We start from the raw sequence: 9,981 nt of genomic DNA on the forward strand, positions 1-9,981 counted from the left end.
TACAACAAAAAAGAGAATTTTAGACCAATATCCCTGATGAACATCGATGCAAAAATCCTCAATAAAATACTGGCAAACTGAATCCAGCAGCACATCAAAAAGCTTATCCACCATGATCAAGTGGGCTTCATCCCTGGGATGCAAGGCTGGTTCAACATATGCAAATCAATAAACGTAATCCAGCATATAAACAGAACCAAAGACAAAAACTACATGATTATCTCAATAGATGCAGAAAAGGCCTTTGACAAAATTCAACAGCCCTTCATGCTAAAAATTCTTAATAAATTCGGTATTGATGGAACATATCCCAAAATAATAAGAGCTATTTATGACAAACCCACAGCCAATATCATACTGAATGGGCAAAAACTGGAAGCATTCCCCTTAAAAACTGGCACAAGACAGGGATGCCCTCTCTCACCACTCCTGTTCAGCATAGTGTTGGAAGTTCTGGCCAGGGCAATCAGGCAGGAGAAAGAAATAAAGGGTATTCAATTAGGAAAAGAGGAAGTCAAATTGTCCCTATTTGCAGATGACATGATTGTATATCTAGAAAACCCCATCGTCTCAGCCCAAAATCTCCTTCAGCTGATAAGCAACTTCAGCAAAGTCTCAGGATACAAAATCAGCGTGCACTGTGATTATTTCTAAAAGCTGCTTGGCCAGTCAGAACCTCAGCTTTCCCTCCGTCACACCCAAGATGCCTGCCTGCACTTACAGTCTAGGTTTCTATGTAGAAAAGACAAACTCATTTTCATTAGCTCTCAGTTTGAACCTGATGCTCAGGGCCCAGGAATACTTTTTCTATGACCAGATTTCTTTAAAACCATCAAAAGGAAATGTAGGTTTCTGTAGGACTGGGAAGGATCTCTGCAGGTCCCTTCCTCGGGTCTACTTCCATACCGTGACTCGCCTTTCCAGGACCCACCCTTAAAGCCCAAGGGAGAATATGCCAAAAGAAAGCCCAAGAAGTAGAATGTCTGAGGGGATGCCCCTCATGTGAACTTGGGACAGATATTCCTTTCTGGCTCTGTGACAGCAGCTGTTATTCCCTGACACTGAGCTGAGAGCAGCCCAGCTGAGCATATCGCCTTGCACATAAATAGATACATTTCCATGCTTCCTGATGGAGATGACAGCTCAGAAAGGGGGAGGTCCAGTTTTGGGCCAGAAAGCATCCTCACTAAGAATGTTCTGAGGCTGTCCTTTGGTCTCCTGAGTTTTTACCTTCCTTTATATAAAATTGCACGGATAAGTCCATTCAAAGCCACCATACATGATTGACAAATCAGATAAGAGATGGGATTTGTTGTTTAGTTTTTTAAAAAAAAAGTAATTATTATTTTTATGGTTATCTAAATGCTCTGGAAATCAGGTTGAGTGTTGCAAGGAGGCTCTTGTTGCCGCTCTCCCTTGAGAATATGTTTCTAATGCCTGTCATGTGTGGTGGAAAACTTAACTCATGCTGCTGTTCCCTTACTGGACTTCAGTACTGCCTGGAAATCCTATCCTTTGACAGTTTCTAAGCCAAAGCTCTCTAGAATTTATCAGTTCTCTTGATTGAGGCTGGTTCTCCTTCTTACAGTTTATTTCTTCAGGCTTCTAAAAATGCGTGCCTACTACCAAGATGAAAAGACGCTGTAGGGGATGTGGAGCTCCATGCCCCCCCTCTGCTCTCTAGGATGGACCCTGGCAGCCTCCAGATATTTCACTTGCACCCCGGGAGCTGGGAGGGATTTTGAAAGGCAAGATGTGAGGGAAGAGCAGTTTCTTATTATTTACAACTTATTTACTGGTATCAAATAGTGTAACAAATTTACCCTACAATAAGTATAGCATTTTTGTGTTATCAAATAGAGCTCACATGTGATAGCACATTACTATTAAACAAAATTTTGTGGTCAGCAAAATTCATAACTCCCTCTTCTTGTGACTTCTAAGAATAGCCTCTTTAAGGTCTCAAACGTGAAATTGTCTGATTTTGCATTTTAACCTAAATGTGGTATATATTCTCTAGAAAGGAGGATTTTTGTGATCAGCTTTTAGTTTGAGTCTAAAGAAAATTATCAATATAGAAACTGCCCATTGTACTGAATGTGCTTGACTATTAGTCTTAGCTTCCAAGAGTATTTCCAAAAGCACAATAAATGTAGGCTGGAGAATCACGGCAAGGGGTACAGAGGAGAGAATGAGAGGTCACAGCAGATTCCAACATATTTTTAAATGATTTCCCCTTACAAATTAATCTTATTTATAAGGATTAGGAGGAAGAAATCATTCACTTGGCAGGATCCTTGTCATAGGTAAAGGGTCATAATTTCAGAAGCAATATTTGTTGACATACTGGAAAGTAAATTCAGAGACTGGGCATCTTTACAGTTTTGCTGCATTCTTCAAACTCACGCTGGGGACTAAGAGGTCTCAGTTTACCCAGGCCTTCAGGAATATCTTTTTAGAATTGAGTCACATTGGTAAAGAAAGCTGGCAGGGGAGACTGGGCTATCCTAAAGGAAAACCCTCTCTGGTGTATTTCTAACTGTGCCCTGATTTATAATATAAGACATAACTCTTCACCAACTAGAAATCATAACAGAAGTTTCAAAACACCTTCCTGCCTCTCATTATGATGTGAAGTTAAAAGATTTTGTTACCTACTATAAAAGCCGCTGAAGCAAAAACTTAAGTAGAAGGTTGTTTATCAGATAGTTGTGAAATGGAGTTAAGGATTAAGCTGGGTAACATCTGCCCCAACCCCATTTTCTCCCCTTTTGTCTCTTTTATGGCATTTTTTTTTTTCAGGCAGACATTTATAGGTAACATCCATGTCATCGTTCCAAATAGGACCCAAGGTCTGAGCTTTCACCATGAACCTGTCATAGTATCTCAGTGTCCATCCGCCACCAGTCTTTAGGTTTTGTCTGTCACTCAAACACTTGCCTTTGGAAGGTGGAAAAGTAGCCAGTTGTTTCTTTTCATCATTTCACTTTGATTTCTTTCCACTTTGTTTGTTTGTTTGTTTGTTTGAAACAGAGTCTTGCTCTGTTGCCCAGGCTGGAGTCCAGTGGCACAAGCTTGGCTCACTGCAACCTTCACCTCCCAGGTTCAAGCGAATCTCCTGCCTCAGCCTCCTGAGTAGCTGGGATTATAGGGGCATACCACAGCACCTGGCTAATTTTTGTATTTTTAGTAGAGACAGGGTTTTACCATGTTGGCCAGGCTGGTCTCGAACTCCTGACCTCATGATCAATCCCTCTTGGTCTCCCAAAGTGCTGGGATTACAGGCATGAGCCACCATGTCCGGCCAGAGAGGTTTGCCACCAAGCAGCATAAACATCATCTTCACCTATGTGTGTGCAGTAACTTGAATTTTCCCACCCTAAGAAATGTTCTGTTTGTGTTTTATGCTGAGGGACTTGGCTAAAAATGTCAGTTTCACTGTTTGAGAATTCTTAAGAGAAATTATACTGTAAGTTGTACTTAAAGTAGATATCATTAGGTTTCACAAATCTTTTCCTGTTTTCCTTTAAGAATATTTTGAACATAAAGAAATGATTTGGTCAATAAATAAATGTGGTTGTTGAACTGACCATCTTGTGCTACATCTCCGAATGGTGCCCTACACAGTAACACCCCAGAAAGGTGTGAGAAATGAGATGTCCTTTACAGGCAGCGTTTGGGGGAGATCACAGAATACCATGTTAGCTTTATAGATGCCAGGAAGGAAAGGAGCAATGCCAGACCTTTTACAAAACCTATTAAATCAGAGATCTGCAAAGGAATCTTGTGATAGACGAGAACTTACAATCACCTTTATTTAATTAACTTATTTGTTTTGGTGTGTGAATATGAGCCTTCATGTTTCAGTTTTTCAGGTTATATCATTTTTATAAAGCAAGCTCAAAGGGTCCTAGAGGGAAAGATGGTTATGGCCGGGCGCGATGGCTCAAGCCTGTAATCCCAGCACTTTGGGAAGCCGAGACGGGCGGATCACGAGGTCAGGAGATCGAGACCATCCTGGCTAACACGGTGAAACCCCGTCTCTACTAAAAATACAAAAAAACTAGCCGGGCGAGGTGGCGGGCGCCTGTAGTCCCAGCTACTCGGGAGGCTGAGGCAGGAGAATGGCGTAAACCCGGGAGGCGGAGCTTGCAGTGAGCTGAGATCCGGCCACTGCACTCCAGCCTGGGCGGCAGAGCCAGACTCCGTCTCAAAAAAAAAAAAAAAAAAAAAGAAAGATGGTTACTTTATGAACCTTGTGATATCTCACATATGTCTAGTCATATTTGATGCTTCCTAATCATAAGGTCCTCTGTGCTATGTATCATTTTCTGTGCCCTATAGCTGGTAGTGTATATAGTAAATAAACACACACTTCCAGTTTAAAACATTCTGGAGCCAAAAAGTTGAAAGCAGGCTTCACCTATGTGAGTGAAACCTGCAAGATTTGCAAAATTCTGCAAAAATTCTTCTGGAGCCTTACTATGCTAATGTGTATCAAAAACCTCCATTAGGGGAGTAAAATACATTGCTTCCCAAACCTACTTCACCAGGGAACTCTTCTCTGCTGGGCATCTATTGAGGCCAGTGTTGCATGAATCATATTCCTTCTTACTTTAGAGTGAACTGATGAGAATCAGTGGCAGGTATGTCAAGACTTGCATACAGAGTGTTGGGTTTCACCATATATGGTAGACACAGACTCTGACGTGTGTGTGTGTGTATGTGTGTATGTACATGTAGGTATATATGTCTGTGTGTATGTGTGTATGTACATGTAGGTATATATGTCTGTGTGTATGTGTGTATGTACATGTAGGTATATATGTCTGTGTGTATGTACATGTAGGTATATATGTCTGTGTGTATGTGTGTATGTACATGTAGGTATATATGTCTGTGTGTATGTACATTTGGTATATAAGTGTGTGTGTGTGTGTGTGTGTGTGTCACAGAAAAAGGGAGAGAGATAGAGAGGGCAAAGAAAAGGGAAAAAGAGGAAAGATGAATTGGCCCGGGATCAGGCCACCTGATTGTTTGAACCTAGGATTTATTTAACAGCTGCATAGATGTAACACGTTTGCAGGTTTTTGCCTCTTTATTACAACATTAATTTAGCAGCTTCACAATTCTAAGTATTGACATGTAATAAATTTTGTGTGAATTAATAAATGCATGAATGAATGCCTCGCAGGTCCCCGTTTTTGTGTGTGCTTTCCTGACATTTTCTGAAATGGCTTTGAAGGAGGGTTTTTCTTGGGGACCCGTGGATGCCAACTGAGGACAATTATTATGAGTATTTGCAAAGCTGAGCCTACAGTGTCAACTTCAGGGGTATTTTGAGGCAAAAGGAAAAAGAAAACTCTCTTTCATTTTGTTTTGCTGACATCTAATATGTTTTAAGTAAAAAATCCATTTTACACAGGCAAATAACTGGTTATTTGGAGCAGAAAATGTATTTATGCCAATTGATAACCTATTAATTTAGGTAGAAAATATATTTTCCAAAGCATATTTGAATAATAAGCACAATATAATACATTTTAAAGTTTTTTCCAACTGGTTTCTACTTCTGGTTTTTGATTAAAATACACACTTGAAACTTTTATGTTTTAATAGCACTAAATTAAAAGAATCAGGTTTTCATTTATGCAATTATTTTAGCATTAATTTTAAAATAATCATTGTACCTTAGTGAGCTGGAATTTTTTTTCCCGATAAACTACTTCCAAGAATGCAGAAATACCAGGGTGTGTATCATACACCTCCAACCAGACATACACATGGACACATTTATCTTCTGTTGATCAATCTATAACTTGTCCACTGCTAAGCAAAAATCTTAGGGAGTAAATTAGACCTAGTTTCTTGAATTGCCATTGCTGAGGAGTTTGAAGCTTAATTACACGGGAAGGATACATTTCCTTTGTGTTACACCAACAATACATGTGGTTTTGATGAGTAATAAGCATTCTCTCAAGGAAGACAGGTAAGACGCCAAGACTACTAGAAAGTGCTCACAATGTAATGAAAAGTGGGATGGTAAAGATACTAAACTCTGGGAGGAAAGATCCTATTATATAATAGTGCATAGGAAAAAACTGAAAGTACACCTAAATGCCAATAAGATTATCATTGGTCGTTGGACTTATGGGCAGTTTTAACTATCCTCTGTATACTTTTCCTTATGTTCCAAATTTCTACAATGAGCTATGGTTACTTAGAAAACCAATGTTATGAAAAAAAACTCTCTCTTTTCCCCACTCAATTTCACTACCCTCTTCCTGCAACCTGGTAAAATAGTAAGCCATATAACTAGAGGCACTTTTATACTTCCACAATAGTGTAGATTCTGGCTAAAATCATTTTAAAAGAACACTAAATACATCACAGACGCAAAAAAAGAGAGAAGGGCACAGTAGCATTATATCCATGTGATTCTATTGGGCTTATTTCCTATAAAAACATATGGCTTGAAATTTTGTTAATATATATTGTTCATACAGAGCTGTTAAAGAAGAAATGGAGTTATTTTCCGGTGTGAAAAAGTCTATATGAGGAAGAAAGTTACATGGACAAAAGGCTAAACAGCAACTATTTTATGAATGCTAAGATCCAAGCTAGGAAAAGGAAAATTTTCTGAATATTAATTTCTGTATCCAGATAAGAGTGAACTATAATTTACAGACACACTGCTGTTGGCCTGATGATGGTAAAAACACTTTGCCAAATATTTCTTCCCTATATAAATGATATGTCTGGCCCATGCTACTGTAATATATCTAATTCACTCTTATTTACTTTCTAACAATTGTGGGACAATTAACCATACTGTAGCATACTTAGTCAAAAGGTTTTTTTTTTTCACTTAACACTGATAATGTTTTATATTTTATACTCTAAAATATAGCCACCTGTGAATATATGGAGAGAGAAAGATCTCTTCGGACTTGCTGAAAATCAGAAAATTTCCTGTGAAACCTGGGTGGAAAGATTTTTTTCTTAAGTTTTAGAAATAATATGTAAAATGCCTTTTACAGAAGTTCATGGTAAAGGCAATTCATTTGTGATGGGAGGGAATGATTTCCATTTTTGAAAAGAAAAAAATTAAGTCTTCCCCTGGCTGACCCTGCATCTTCCCCTCCCAACCACTTTATATCATGTGATGCAATCAGCAGAGGCCGAAGGGCCTCCTTTCTATTGCCTATTGATTTATTTTAATAGTGTCATAGAGATTACGGCTGTAGTATGCACATTAAGTGGCTAGGGCCAAAGGAGGATTGGTCCTTCTAGTTGGCTTTTAAGTTTAGGTTTAAATGACCTCAGTATTGTACTTCCAGCAGGCCAATGTCCCAATAGTCGGCTTAAAAAATTGGTGGCTGAATATTTTGTGTCTCCCTTATTGCTGAAAAAAAACCACAAAAAATGGTATTGCTTCTGGGGTGTTCTCATCCTGAAAACAGAAGCCTAGAATAAGAATGTTTTTAAAAGATTCTCCACTATTACCAATGTGTTTAATATTAGAAATGTACTTATCCTTATTGCATAATTCTTTATGTTGCAAGAGGGTAGAGGGAATGTGAATTACATATTTTTTATAAGATGTTGACTAAAGCTAGAAATGTCATTAGAAAACTTACTTTGGAACAGATTGATTTCCCTTTACAACTATTCAAAGCCGAAAGAATATTGAGCAGATGCAGGTAAATGTGCAGGGAAAATTCCTTTTACCAAAGCATGCTTGTGAGTTCTTTTAGATGGCTTCTTGGGTTATATAAATTTAGTTTGAGGTCATTATATGGATAATTTGTTACTAAGTAAAGTAGTTTGTCAGGTTACGAGACATTAATCTTCCAATAGGTCTTTAATTAGGACAGATGCACTAAATAATTCATAGCAAGACTTGGCCTGGAAACATTTATAATACTCAATTATACCATTTTACAGGCAATGGCAAATTGTTTTTGTGTAGTCTGGAAATTGTGGGACTTAATTAATTACCTTCAATGTTTTAGACATCTGCTCTGCACTCTTTTAAATGCATTAAATTGGCAACTCATGAAATGTTAAAAATAGAGTTCAAATTCCCAGATGGCAAAGGGTGAAGATCAACTATGACAGAAAAGAAAAAGCCACTCTGCGGTGTACTGGAAATATGAAACCAAATTACATATCCAGTAACATTTGGCTTAGAAGGCTGTCAAGTGTGTGACAATTATTTTTAAAAGAATGAGAAATTTTCATGGTTTTAAAAAGCATTTAACTTGCCATTAAATACACTTCCTCCTGGTTTCCTTTGATAGGCTGCAGTAAACAAACTGGGAAACCAGGCAGAGTGCAGATAGAAAACACGTATCAATCTCTGTCACGTAAACACCTCTGAGTGAAATTTATTCCTGCACAAACAAATAACTTTGCCCCCATAAGTTGTACGAAAGACGTGACAAAAAATAAGTACTCTAGAAGTATTTGCAGAGGCATTTTCATGTCATAGATCATAAATGATGGAAAGGGGAATTAAGAGCTTATTCTATTTGTAATTAGATCACAGAAAACAGATGGTGATGGCTTTGCACTGGGTAGGAGGATGTGACCATTTAAGTAAACAAAAGGAAAAGGGATGTTCGTTTCATTTTTCATCCTAGAAATTTCTCTGAGAAAGATGTTATAAGGGTCCTGTGATTAAGAATAATACATGAATCAGTTACAGAGGATCTAAACACATTCTGAAAGCTCTAAATGAGGCATGAGTTTGCAGATGAAGGGATCCCCTCTGATTGTGATAGTCAGCTGATGCTGTGGCCCTTGGAGCCCAGATATCTGCAGCTTTCTGAAGGGCATTTCTCTCAAGGTTGTACAGTTTCTCCAGAGGGCTTGGGAGATGTTTTCTTCAAATGGGCATAGAGTTCAGGTCCTACCTCCAAAGCAGTTATGCTGGGTCAACATGTGGGATCACATGGAGGCAGAATTGTTTCCTACTTGAGTAGCTCCTGAATGGAATGGGGAAAAATGGAATTGGCTGCCAACATGCTCAGTGAGTGGACAGGGCTTTGTGGCCAAATCCCTTAGAGAATGTAGACCAACTCTCTCTAGCAGAAATCCAGTGCAAGCCACATATGGGATTTAAAGTTTTCTTGGAGTCACAATTTAAAAAGTAAAAAGAAACAGATGCAATTAACTTCAATAACATGTATTTTATCATCTCCACTTGTAATCAATATAAGAATTATTATTATTATTATTTTGAGACAGGGTCTCACTCTTTTTCCCAAGCTGGAGTGTAGTGGTGTGATCAAGGCTCATTGCAGCCTTGACCTCCCAGGCTCAAGGGATCCTCCCACTTCAGACTCCTGAGTATTTTGGACCACAGGTGCTGACCACTACAACCAGCTAACTTTCTCTCTCTCTCTTTTTTTTTTTTTTTTTTTTTAGAGATGGGGTCTCCTTGTATTGCATAAGCTGGTCTTGAACTCCTGGGCTCAAGTGATCCTCCCACCTCAGCCTTCCAAATGTTGGGATTTTAGATGTGAGCCACCATGTCCGGCCAATATAAGAATTATTAATGGGATTTTTTACATTCTTTTTTAAAATACTAAGTCGGTGAAATCCTATGTATATTTCACATGCATAGTACATCTCCACACTAATGAGCCACCTTTCAAGGAGCTCCATAGCTCACTGTGGCTAGTGACTACCATACTTCACAGTGCAGCTTTAGGTAATGAATGGGATAGCAAGGTAGCACATATGAACCTCCAGGGTATACATCTAGCACGGTGCTGGGAAGAAACTAAATAGCTGCTCATTATAAAGGCCAGAAGAATCCTTCCCACCTGCCAAGTATGAGCTTAGTATTCTCAGAGGCCTTCCCTTATTTTCCTCCATCCCCATTTCCTGCCTCCAAGACAGAAGGTTGCCCTTTTCTATGCCACAGAAGCACTCTATTTTCCCTACATCCCCTTTGGTATATATATATATATA

The sequence above is a fragment of the Rhinopithecus bieti genome, unplaced genomic scaffold (genome assembly GCF_001698545.2).
Source record: "Rhinopithecus bieti isolate Rb0 unplaced genomic scaffold, ASM169854v2 scaffold_76214, whole genome shotgun sequence".
NCBI classification, from domain to species: Eukaryota; Metazoa; Chordata; class Mammalia; order Primates; family Cercopithecidae; genus Rhinopithecus; species Rhinopithecus bieti.